The sequence below is a fragment of the Cryptomeria japonica genome, chromosome 9, assembly GCF_030272615.1.
Source record: "Cryptomeria japonica chromosome 9, Sugi_1.0, whole genome shotgun sequence".
Classification (NCBI taxonomy): domain Eukaryota; kingdom Viridiplantae; phylum Streptophyta; class Pinopsida; order Cupressales; family Cupressaceae; genus Cryptomeria; species Cryptomeria japonica.
This window is the reverse complement of record NC_081413.1, coordinates 688,636,502-688,647,802: the sequence shown is the minus strand read 5'-3', so window position 1 is coordinate 688,647,802 and position 11,301 is coordinate 688,636,502.

The window sequence follows — 11,301 nt, the reverse complement described above, 5'->3', positions numbered from 1 at the left end:
AAATACCATCCACATGACACCAAGATTTATAAGTGGAAAACCTGGTAAAGAGAAAAACAATGATGGGAAGCCTACCCACAGTCAAATAATACTTTTGTAGTAAGTATGTGGATTAAAATTGAGGGGCCTGCACTTTTTGGAAGGCCAACAACCTAGAGCACATTGCTCATCACAAAAGGAGTCTCACTGACTACATAAAAATCCAGACTACAATTCAGAGAAATGAATGAACTGCAAAGATAACATCTCCTATACCTGAGTATACTTTTGGTTAAGATCAATACCAGAGGACTAAATCCTCTTACCTAGACCCAACTCGATCAACAATGATCGACCAAATCCTCTACCTGAATTATTTTTATATTATTCACTCAATACATATCCATATCTCTATCTATATGATGTACAATGAGATCTTACCTCATATATACAAACCCTCAAACAAAAACAATAAGGTCAGCCACCAGACAATAAACACAATTACATAATTATAAAACATGTCAGCCTAAGACCAAACAAATAATATCCAAACCATAAGACATCTCGAAAACACACCGAGAGATCCAATTCACACGTTACATTAAGTCGATCCATAACCTAGATACACTGGGACCCAATATAGGTCCACACATGCTAAAGCAATGATCTCAATCTCCCAAGTCTTGAACATGATCACCATCAATATCCTGAATCAATACCAGAAGTTGCACCAACACCACTTATGCATAACATCAAAGATCTTCATCAAAGCTCTATCGGTGAAACCCTCATCAGAACCACAAACTAGGCTTTCTAGCAAGCAAGATAGCATCTAATCACCAGAACAAAACCAACTAACTAAACATGAACATGAGTAGCATGAATAATCCAATTCCATAACCCAAATATACCGAAGCATACCACATCATATCCAACCAGAAACCAAACATCCTATCGCGACCAGAAGGGTGTCGGTAAAACATCCAAAAAATCTAGTGTTGACATCAATGACAAAACATCAATGCAACACATAACCAATTCCTCCAAATGGCCAACAATATCCCCCTTTGGCATTAATGGCAACACTAGATGTGAAAAACATCCAAGTATCAAGAAAATACCAAACAAGTTTCCCCCAATGAAAGACCGGCAACAATCTCCCATATAGAGATATAGCGATGAAACTCTGAAACAAAGACCAAACTCCCCCTATGAATGATATATTTGTAAAGCTCCATATTACACATAACTATCTCTCTCCCTAATGTATACAATTCCTTAAATTTTTTTCACATCAATATATCTCCCCCTTTGACATCAATGCCAGAAATCTGACAAAAATATCAAAGCAAAAACAAAAACCATTGAATCAAAAGGCTAACTACTCCCCCTGAGTAGTACAATCCCCACATCAATTCTAGAATGAATAATATATCTAATAATGCATACCAGACTAATGTCAAATAACATTAATCAGTTCTCTATTAGAGGGGCAGAAACCCCTAATCTATCTCTCAAGTACTCAAATTATTCTTTAGGCAAAGGTTTAGTGAAAATATCTGCAATGTTCTCTTTAGTGTTCACATAAACTTGTCTAACTTCATTTTCTTCCACCTTCTCCTTCAAAAAGTTATACCTGATAGATATGTGCTTTGTCTTAAAGTGAAATACCATATTCTTTGATATGTCAATAGCAGCTGAGTTATCACAGTGATTAACTACTGGTGAAGTGCAATGCATTTTAATATCCATCAGCATTTTCTTTATCCATAGAACCTATGTACAGTTAGTAGAAGCAACAACATACTAAGCTTCAACAGTGGATAAAGAAGTACATGATTTCTTCTTGCTGATCCATGAAACCAACTTCTTTCCAAGAAAGAAAGCTCCACCAGAAGTACTTTTCTGGTTATCAACATCACCAACCCAATCTGCATCCGTATATGCACATAAAGTAAAGTCATCATCCTTAGGGTACCATAAACCATATTCGGATGTACATTGCAAATATCAAAAAAAAATTCACCGCACTCTCATTATTCTCTCTCGGATCACTTTGATATCTAGATGCAATACAAACAACATTCAATATGTCAGGTCTAGTCTAAGTCAAATATAGCAGACCACCAATCATAGATTTGTATCTTGAAGGATTTACCAGCGGAGATTCATCTTTCCTTTACAATTTCTCATTGGTAACCGTAGGAGTACTTACTAGTTTAGAATCTTCCTTACCAAAATTTTTCAACAATTCCCTAGCATACTTAATTTGACAGATGAAAATAACTTAATCAATCTGAGTAATCTGTAAACCTAAGAAAAAATTTATTTCCCCAATCATAGACATTTCAAATTCTTTCTCTGTATTCTTAGAAAATTCTGTGCACAACTTATCTTCACCTCCAAAAATAATGTCATCAACAAAAACTTCAATAATTAGTATATCATCATTAGTGATTTTATAATATAGATTATTGTCAGCATTACTTTTAGTAAAACCAAGCTTCAAAAGATATTTATCTAGCCTTGTATACCAAGCTCTAGGTGCCTGTTTCAATCCATATAAATTTTTCCTTAACCTACAAACCGTGTATTTATTATATAAAAGTGAAAAACCATCAGGTTGCTCAATATAAACTTCCTCATCAAGATGCCCATTCAAAAATGCACACTTGACATCCATCTGACAAACCTTGTAGTTTGTATGTGCATCATAGGCAGGAAATAATCTTACAACTTCAAACCTAGCTACATGTGCAAAAGTTTCACCATAATCAATTCCTTCCTTCTGAGAATATCCTTTACAAACAAATCTAGCTTTATTCCTTTAAATTTATCCATCTTCATTTAGTTTATACCTACAAACCCGTTTAGCTCAAATAACATTCTTATTTTTAGGCTATGGAACTAAAGTCCACGTGTTATTCTTCTCAATCTAATCTAATTCTTCTTCCATGGCTTTCAACCAACATTCATCTTTACATGCTTCAATTACTGATACTAGTTCAATTTGAGAAATTCAACATACCTCAGATGCCAATATCCTTCTTGTCATCAATCCATTGTTTTTATCCCGAATGATTAGATCTTCTGAATGATTCAATCTCACATACCTAGGAGTCTTCTGACTCTCTGTTTCTCTTCCTGGTTCTTTAGTTACTGTTGAATTTTCTGATACTACCGAAGTAGCTGGTTCAACATTATGTTCTGGTAAAGGTTCTACTGGTTCAGATATTATCATTTCCACTGTGGGTTCTTTCTCATAAACTCTGATTTGACTTCTATTCTTCTCATCCACCTTGACATTAGTGCTCTCCACAATTCTCTGCAATCTCTTGTTATAACATATATATGCTTTTCTTTCATTAGAAAAACCAAGAAAAATTCCTTCATCACATCTAGGATCAAATTTTCCAATGATATCATCTCTCTTGATATAGCATTTACTACCAAAGATTCTGAAATACTTAACTGTAGGTGTATTGCCAAACCATAATCCATAAGGCATCTTACTGATTTCTCCTTTGATATGTACTATGTAATGCCCTGCTAGGAAACCCCGAAGGGATAGAGCAAAAAATGCACCAATGGAGTGCAAATATATATATATATATATATAATAAGACACAACATGATGATACATTGAGTTATCTAAAGCTTTGATAACACAGTGGAAGGCTAAACAACCTAAGGAGTTTCCCAACGTGATTACATAACTTAACACTTAGCTCAACTTGCAATATTTATTCCAATTAAGCTAGTTATCTTAATTACATGTTATTACTTAAAACACGGATATGATTTGTTTAGTAAATTAAAATAATAAATGATAGGACGCATTCTTCCATGAAGGTTGGAGATGAGGCTAACATGAGGAAATTTACCCATAGAAGTTATAACATTGATAACATGAGAATTCATCTATTAAGGTTAAAATATGGTTAACTTGACGAGTCTATCCATTTTAGATACAATATAGCTAATATAATGAAGTTCATTTATAAAGGTTAAAATGTACATAACCAAATGGGTTCATCCATTATAGTTAAAATATAGTTAATAAGGTGAAGTTTATTTATTTAGATTGAAATGTAAATAATCAACAAGATCACCCATTATAGTTAAAGTATTGCTAAGAAGATGAAGTTCATTTATTAAGGTTAAAATGTGAATAACCAAATGAGTTCATCCATTATATTCGTTATCCCTTCATTGCGTTCAATTTTGCATTAAACTCATACCATGCATCTTGTTCCAAAATGCTCTATTAACATCATCATAACTATGAGGTCTTTTCATGCATATTTATTTTCATTAACATTAACATAATACATTCCTGTCTTTTAGACAAACAACAACCAATATACAAATGACCACTTCGGTCAATAAATCCTAAATGATCCCTACATAGAAACGGATCCAACTGAGCATAATAAAAGAAAGTACAAAGGTCCATTGCCCGATAGTACTCTATCTAGAGACCTAAGACATAAACAGATGCCCCAATCAAACAATGACAGGGTCCAAACAAACATATCAAGGCCTTCCCATTACTTAAACAAAAGCGAATACATAAATTAAACTTGCCATATTACCATTTGTCTATTTCACAATATCGAGGAAGAATATAACTAAACCATATATTTTACTAAAAGAAGATATCATTAACTTACCAAATTTCTAGTTGATGCACTATTAAATTTCTGATTATTCTATTAGCATATCATTCAGATCGAAAAACAATTTGTTCCTGAATAACGTATTATTTAAAAATCATCAATTATTAAATATATTTTATTTCAACAATTTTCCAATTAAAATAATACTCTATCCTTTTCCCCAAAAAAAGAGATACTTTCCCATTAATACTGATACCAAAATTAAATATTAATTAATATATATTTATTAACCCATGCTTAATAAAATATACACAATAATCCAATTAAATATTATTATATATATATATATATATATTAATCTTCATTAATAAAATATATATTAATAATAATATTTAATAACGTTCAAATCTTAAATTAATTATTAATTAATATATATATTAATCTTTATTAATAAATATATATTAATAATAATTAATGATTAATTAAAAACTATATTAAAGAAAAACTTTTATTAAAAACAAAATTTAATAAAAAACTTTTTTTGTTTTAGTAAAACAAAGGCCACCCATGTGGAGGACCCCACGTGGGCTCCTTCCCAAAGGTAAGGGTTGTGGAGTCCATGTCGTGGACTCCACATAGTCACGGCTATGTGGAGGCCACGCCATGGTTCCATAGCCTAGCTCTCCCCTTGGCAGCCCAAGGCGTGAGAACTGGGGTTGAGCCATGGCTCCCCCATCCTACGTAATACACATTTATTTTTTGCAAATTTGTTTAAAAATAAATAAAAATAAAAGCGATTAAAAAAAATCTGCCCCCCCCTCCCCCAAAATGAGCAGTCATAGAGAAATTCCCAGTTAATTTCTAGGAAATAATTTCCATTTTGAAATCGTCAAAACATTTATATACATTATATTTTTTTTTGTTATCATTATTTTGTTTTTATAATCTCAGACAAAACCCCAAATAAAATGTACTCAAAAATTTTCTGAGACAAAACAGAAATGAATTTAGTCCATCTAAAACCAAACATTTCCATTCCCAGGCAACCCATTTTGGTGAATTTTTATTTTTTATTTTTTCAGAATGACCAAGAATACCCAAAATTGATTTTACAACTAAATCAACAAACCCATAAAATTAAAATAGCTAAAAACCCCAATCTGCAGTCTCAGACATATGATTGCACTTAGAAAATCTAAAAACAAAAACAACCCAAATAAACATAGACTCAGTAATTTTCTGAGAGGTAAATTTCATTTTCAATCTATAGACATGTATATGTTTTTTGTTTTTTTTATAATCTCAACAAAAGCCTCAAATGAAATAAAAGTAAGCTAAAACAATAATAAACTAAAACCCCCAATTCCTTTCATTCACAGTCCCATATATTTTCCAGATTGTAAAAAAAAAAACAACAATATGAGAAACTTTCCCAGCAAGACCATGATTTTCATTCATGGAGGTTTAAAACAAGAAATCTTCAAGAAAAGCCATTCCCTTTTTTTTTGAAGAGAAAAACCCAAAATCTCAAGAAATCAAGAGATGCATTCGAATCCTACCTCATTTTGCATTCCTGGCAAGATTTTGAAGATGAGCCCAACCTGCAGCTGTAGAAAAATCCATCCTTCCAAAACACCCAATCTCCATCAAAAAAATATTTTTCAAAAAAAAAATCAAAAACCCCCAAAAAGTTTTTCCAACCTAGGTTAAAAGAATGAAATTTTGACCTAACTTTCTAATTTCGAATTTAAACACTTTTTTAAATAAAAAATGAAAATAATCATTCTTTTCAACTATTCAAATAATCTAACTTGCCTTTCTAATTAAAATTAAAATGCTTCTCTCTTATTTAATTTTAATTTTCTCATTATTAACTAAGCTCACATTTATGTTTCACAATATTGATGAGGATAGAATATTTTAATTAAATTAAATTCTCAAAATCAATCTGTTCACACTATATCAAATCTACATATAAATTAAACTTGTTTTTCTAATAAAAATTGATTTTCTTAAATAATAAAAATTAACCTTTCTTTACCAAGATGCAAAAGAGATTAAATTATTTCTATTTCAAATAACTTTAAATCTTTCCTTTTTAAAATGCATAAACTAATTAAATTCGTTATTTAAAATTAACCATTAAATTAAACTCGCTACAAACATAAATAAAGCGATCTTTTTAGTTAATGATTAATCACATAAAAGAAACCTATATATTTTAATTCCTCGATTACAAATGCATAAATGAACACATTAAATTGAATTAAATACTTAGGATAAAATAATCCATTTTACCATACGCAAGGCACGCAACCCAAGAACACCAACCAATCACATGACAAGCAAACCCAAACGAAAAGGGAAATTGATGAACCACACATGACGCTCACTTGATCATGGCTAAGGCAAGACGAGGGTTTTACGACCACCTAATCCAAATTCTAAGGATGAAAGATGTATACTCAACCTTGCGAATCCTGATGGAGACAAACCTCGCACCTAGGTGGTATTGTACCTGCAATCTCCTGCAACCATGAGTCATGCAAGAATATATATATATTCAATGAAGGCGTTAGCTAGATATTTATAACAAGAATTAGGGAAACAATTAAACTTAAACAATAATCAATGTGAAAGAACAATAACAGGTACGCACAATATTCATATTATCTAATCTACAACATTACATAATAGTGAATCAACCATCAAAGAATGCCACATAGAAAAAGTCAACCAAGGTCAAACCGGTTTTATAAAGCCAACTAGGGTAGGGGCACTACATTCTCCCCCCTAGGCTCTGACTTACTCCCGAAAGTCATAAGGCTAGACAGAAAACATGCAACAAGTATTAGCCCTGAAACTCATTTCACAATTATAAATTTGCACATATGAATCTTTCTGTAGATAAATGAAACATTATTGCTAAAACTTGTATGAATGTCATAATCCATAGGCAAGATACATCTAAAGTCATACACTTCTTTAAAATATTCTAGGAATTATCCAAAATCATAGCAGAAAAACAAGAATTTTCTTCCTTTCATTACACCAATCAAAACATTAAAAGAGGTAAACAACAATTCCCATACTCATTCTACCAAACATGGCAAGAAAACATGCCCTCATGATCAATTTCTTTTACCAATTCATCTTTTTACAAAGCTTTATCGTATAGAACTAGCTTCAAATATCAATTTCTACTTCCAAATTAACATTTCAATAAATAGGAGCAATGTAAAAAACTCAATTGTTTACACTTTCTAGGCATATAAGAACTTTTCCCAATGACTATGTCCCATAACATAGTGACAAGTTAACACCATTCAATCCATGATTACACATAATAACCATCCACATAATTGGATTGCACAGCACGAAAGGGCCACATGTGAGCATGTCTAATGCTCGGTCAAAGATAACATGCACGATCAACATCTCGATGCCTGATTTCAAAACAGATAACATGATCATAAATATCCAACATCTCACTCAAGAGCTTGATGGTGCTAGGGCACACCATAGTGGTGCTACCTTCCATACAAGATCCTCGTGAACATCCCTTGTTGCGTAAGGTGTTTAGCCTCCAAGAGTTAGTCACCACTCATAGGTAGGTAGTGGATCCTAGCTGTCTCACAACCTCACATACCCCCATCCTCAAGGTTCCCTACATCTACTTCCTCGTATACACTCATCCAAGACTGCCTCCTACGTTCTTGGAGAGGAATTCACATTGCAACACAAGACTAGCATACAAAAACAATAAGGATAAACTAGTTTAGCCACCAAAGTATAGAAGAATAAAGATAATAATCATCAATTCCAATAGTAAGGCAAGAAAATAATTCCGAAATTGCAACATCAAATCAAGTAAGAACAAGATTGCAAGATTGTGGCTAAACCTTCAAGGTCATAATAAAATAATTTGCTGGCCCACAAGGAAATAAATAAATAATAAAAAAAAATGATAAGTGCACATTACATCACCATGTGACTAGTAGCTAGCCACAAATGAGGAAGGAAGGAACAATCGTCTAGCTATCCCAGTAGCTCATCATGTGGTGTGGCCTAGTCACACATTCGTATGGCATGGCAGTGAGCACCTCGACATCACCCCGCATCACATCGTCACGCGGCATGGCTCTACCCTAAACCTATCAGTAGGCCGCATGACAATGTCTACTACATCCCGCATCATGGCTCAGCACAGCATGGCAATACTCCACGCAAAAAAAGGCACGCAATGGACATATCCTACATGGCAGTGTACCTCGCAGAAAAGGGCATGCGCAGGTCACACCCCACATAGCGACGTTCCTCTCAATATACGTGTCATAAGCCAGAGGTATACATGGCTAAGGTCTACCCACAAGTCTACTAACACTAATCAATTGGCAGCTCAGGTGAAAAATAACATGCCTCTCATGAAGACAAGGCAAAAGATGCTCCAATAAAACCCATCAATTATGCTCAAATAAAGGATAGGAATAGGCTGGCACACATGAACCTCATAAATCAGTTCATCACAAGGGAAAGTATTGAGTACACCTATAATACAGTTTCATTGCATAACTATATTTTTCCTTAAAATAGAGAAGCTAAAGTCGCTTCGCATCGACATTACTCGTACGCCATTCCATACTATTCAAGGAATGGTGACTTCTAATACTACCCCTTCACATACTGATTTATCAATAGCCCATGGGTTGGCACTGAGTAAGGGAACAATTAAGAAACATCACATAGAATGTAGTGCCCCTACCCTAGTTAGCTTTGTAAAACTGGTTTGACCTTGGTTGACTTTTTCTATGTGGCATTCTTGGATGGCTGATTAACCATTATGTAATGTTGTAGATTAGATAATATGAATATTGTGCATACCTGTTATTGTGCTTTCACATCAATTCTTGTGTAAGTTTAATATATATATATATATATATATATATATATATATATATATATATATATATATGCTTGCGTGACTCATGGTTGCAGGAGATTGCAGGTACAATACTGCCTAGGTGCGAGGTTCGTCTCCATCAGGATTCGCAGGGTTGAGTATACCTCTTTAATCCTTATAATTTGGATTAGGTGGTCATAAAACCCTCATCTTTCCTTAGCCATGATCAAGTGAGTGTCATGTGTGGTCCATCGGTTTCCCTTTTCGTTTGGGTTTGCTTGTCGTGTGATTGGTTGGCTTTCTTGGGTTGTGTGCCTTGCATATGGTAAAATGGATTATTTTATCCTAAGTATTTGATTCAATTTAATGTGTTCATTTACGCATTTTTAATTGAGGAATTAAAATATATAGGTTTCTTTTATGTGATTAATCATTAACTAAAAAGATCGCTTTATTTATGTTTGTAGCGAGTTTAATTTAATGGTTAATTTTAAATAACGAATTTAATTAGTTTATGCATTTTAGAAAGGAAAGATTTAAAGTTATTTGAAATAGAAACAATTTAATCTCTTTTGCATCTTGGTAAAGAAAGGTTAATTTTTATTATTTAAGAAAATCAATTTTTATTAGAAAAACAATTTTAATTTATATGTAGATTTGATATAGTGTGAAAAGATTGATTTTTAGAATTTAATTTAATTAAAATATTATATCCTCATCAATATTGTGAAACATAAATGTGAGCTTAGTTAATAATGAGAAAATTAAAATTAAATAAGAGAGAAGCATTTTAATTTTAATTAGAAAAGCAAGTTAGCTTATTTGAATAGTTGAAAAGAATGATTATTTTCATTTTTTTATTTTAAAAATTGTTTAAATTCAAAATTAGAAAATTAGGTCAAAATTTTATTCTTTTAACCCAGGTTGGAAAAACATTTTGGGGGTTGATTTTTTTTTGGAAAAATATTTTTTTGATGGAGATTGGGGGTTTTGGAAGGATGGATTTTTCTAAAAGGTTGGGCTCGTCTTCAAAATCTTGCTAGGAATGTGAAATGAGATAGGATTCAAATGCATCTCTTGATTTCTTGAGATTTTGGGTTTATCTCTTCAAAAAAAAACAGAATGACTTTTCTTGAAGATTTCTTGTTTTAAACCTCCATGAATGAAAATCATGGTCTTGCTGGGAAAATCTCTCTTCTTGTTGTTTTTTTTTTTGAACAATCTGGAAAATATATGGGACTGTGAATGAAAGGAATTGGGGGTTTTAGTTTATTATTGTTTTAGCTTACTTTTATTTCATTTGAGGGTTTTGTTGAGATTATAAAAAAAAAAAACATAGACATGTCTATAGATTGAAAATGAAATTTACCTCTCAGAAAATTATTGAGTCTATGTTTATTTGGGTTGTTTTTGTTTTTAGATTTTCTAAGTGCAATCATATGTCTAAGACTGCAGATTGGGGTTTTTAGCTATTTTTATTTTATGGGTTTTTTGATTTAGTTGTAAAATCAATTTTGGGTATTCTTGGTCATTCTGGAAAAATAAAAATAAAAATTCACCAGAATGGGTTGCCTGGGAATGGAAATGTTTGGTTTTAGATGGATTAAATTCATTTTCTATTTTGTCTCAGAAAATTTCAGAGTACATTTTATTTGGGGTTTTGTCTAAGATTATAAAAACAAAAGAATGATAACAAAAAAAAATATAATGTATATAAATGTTTTGACGATTTCAAAATGGAAATTATTTCCTAGAAATTAACTGGGAATTTCTCTGTGACTGCTCATTTTTTATTTTTTTTGG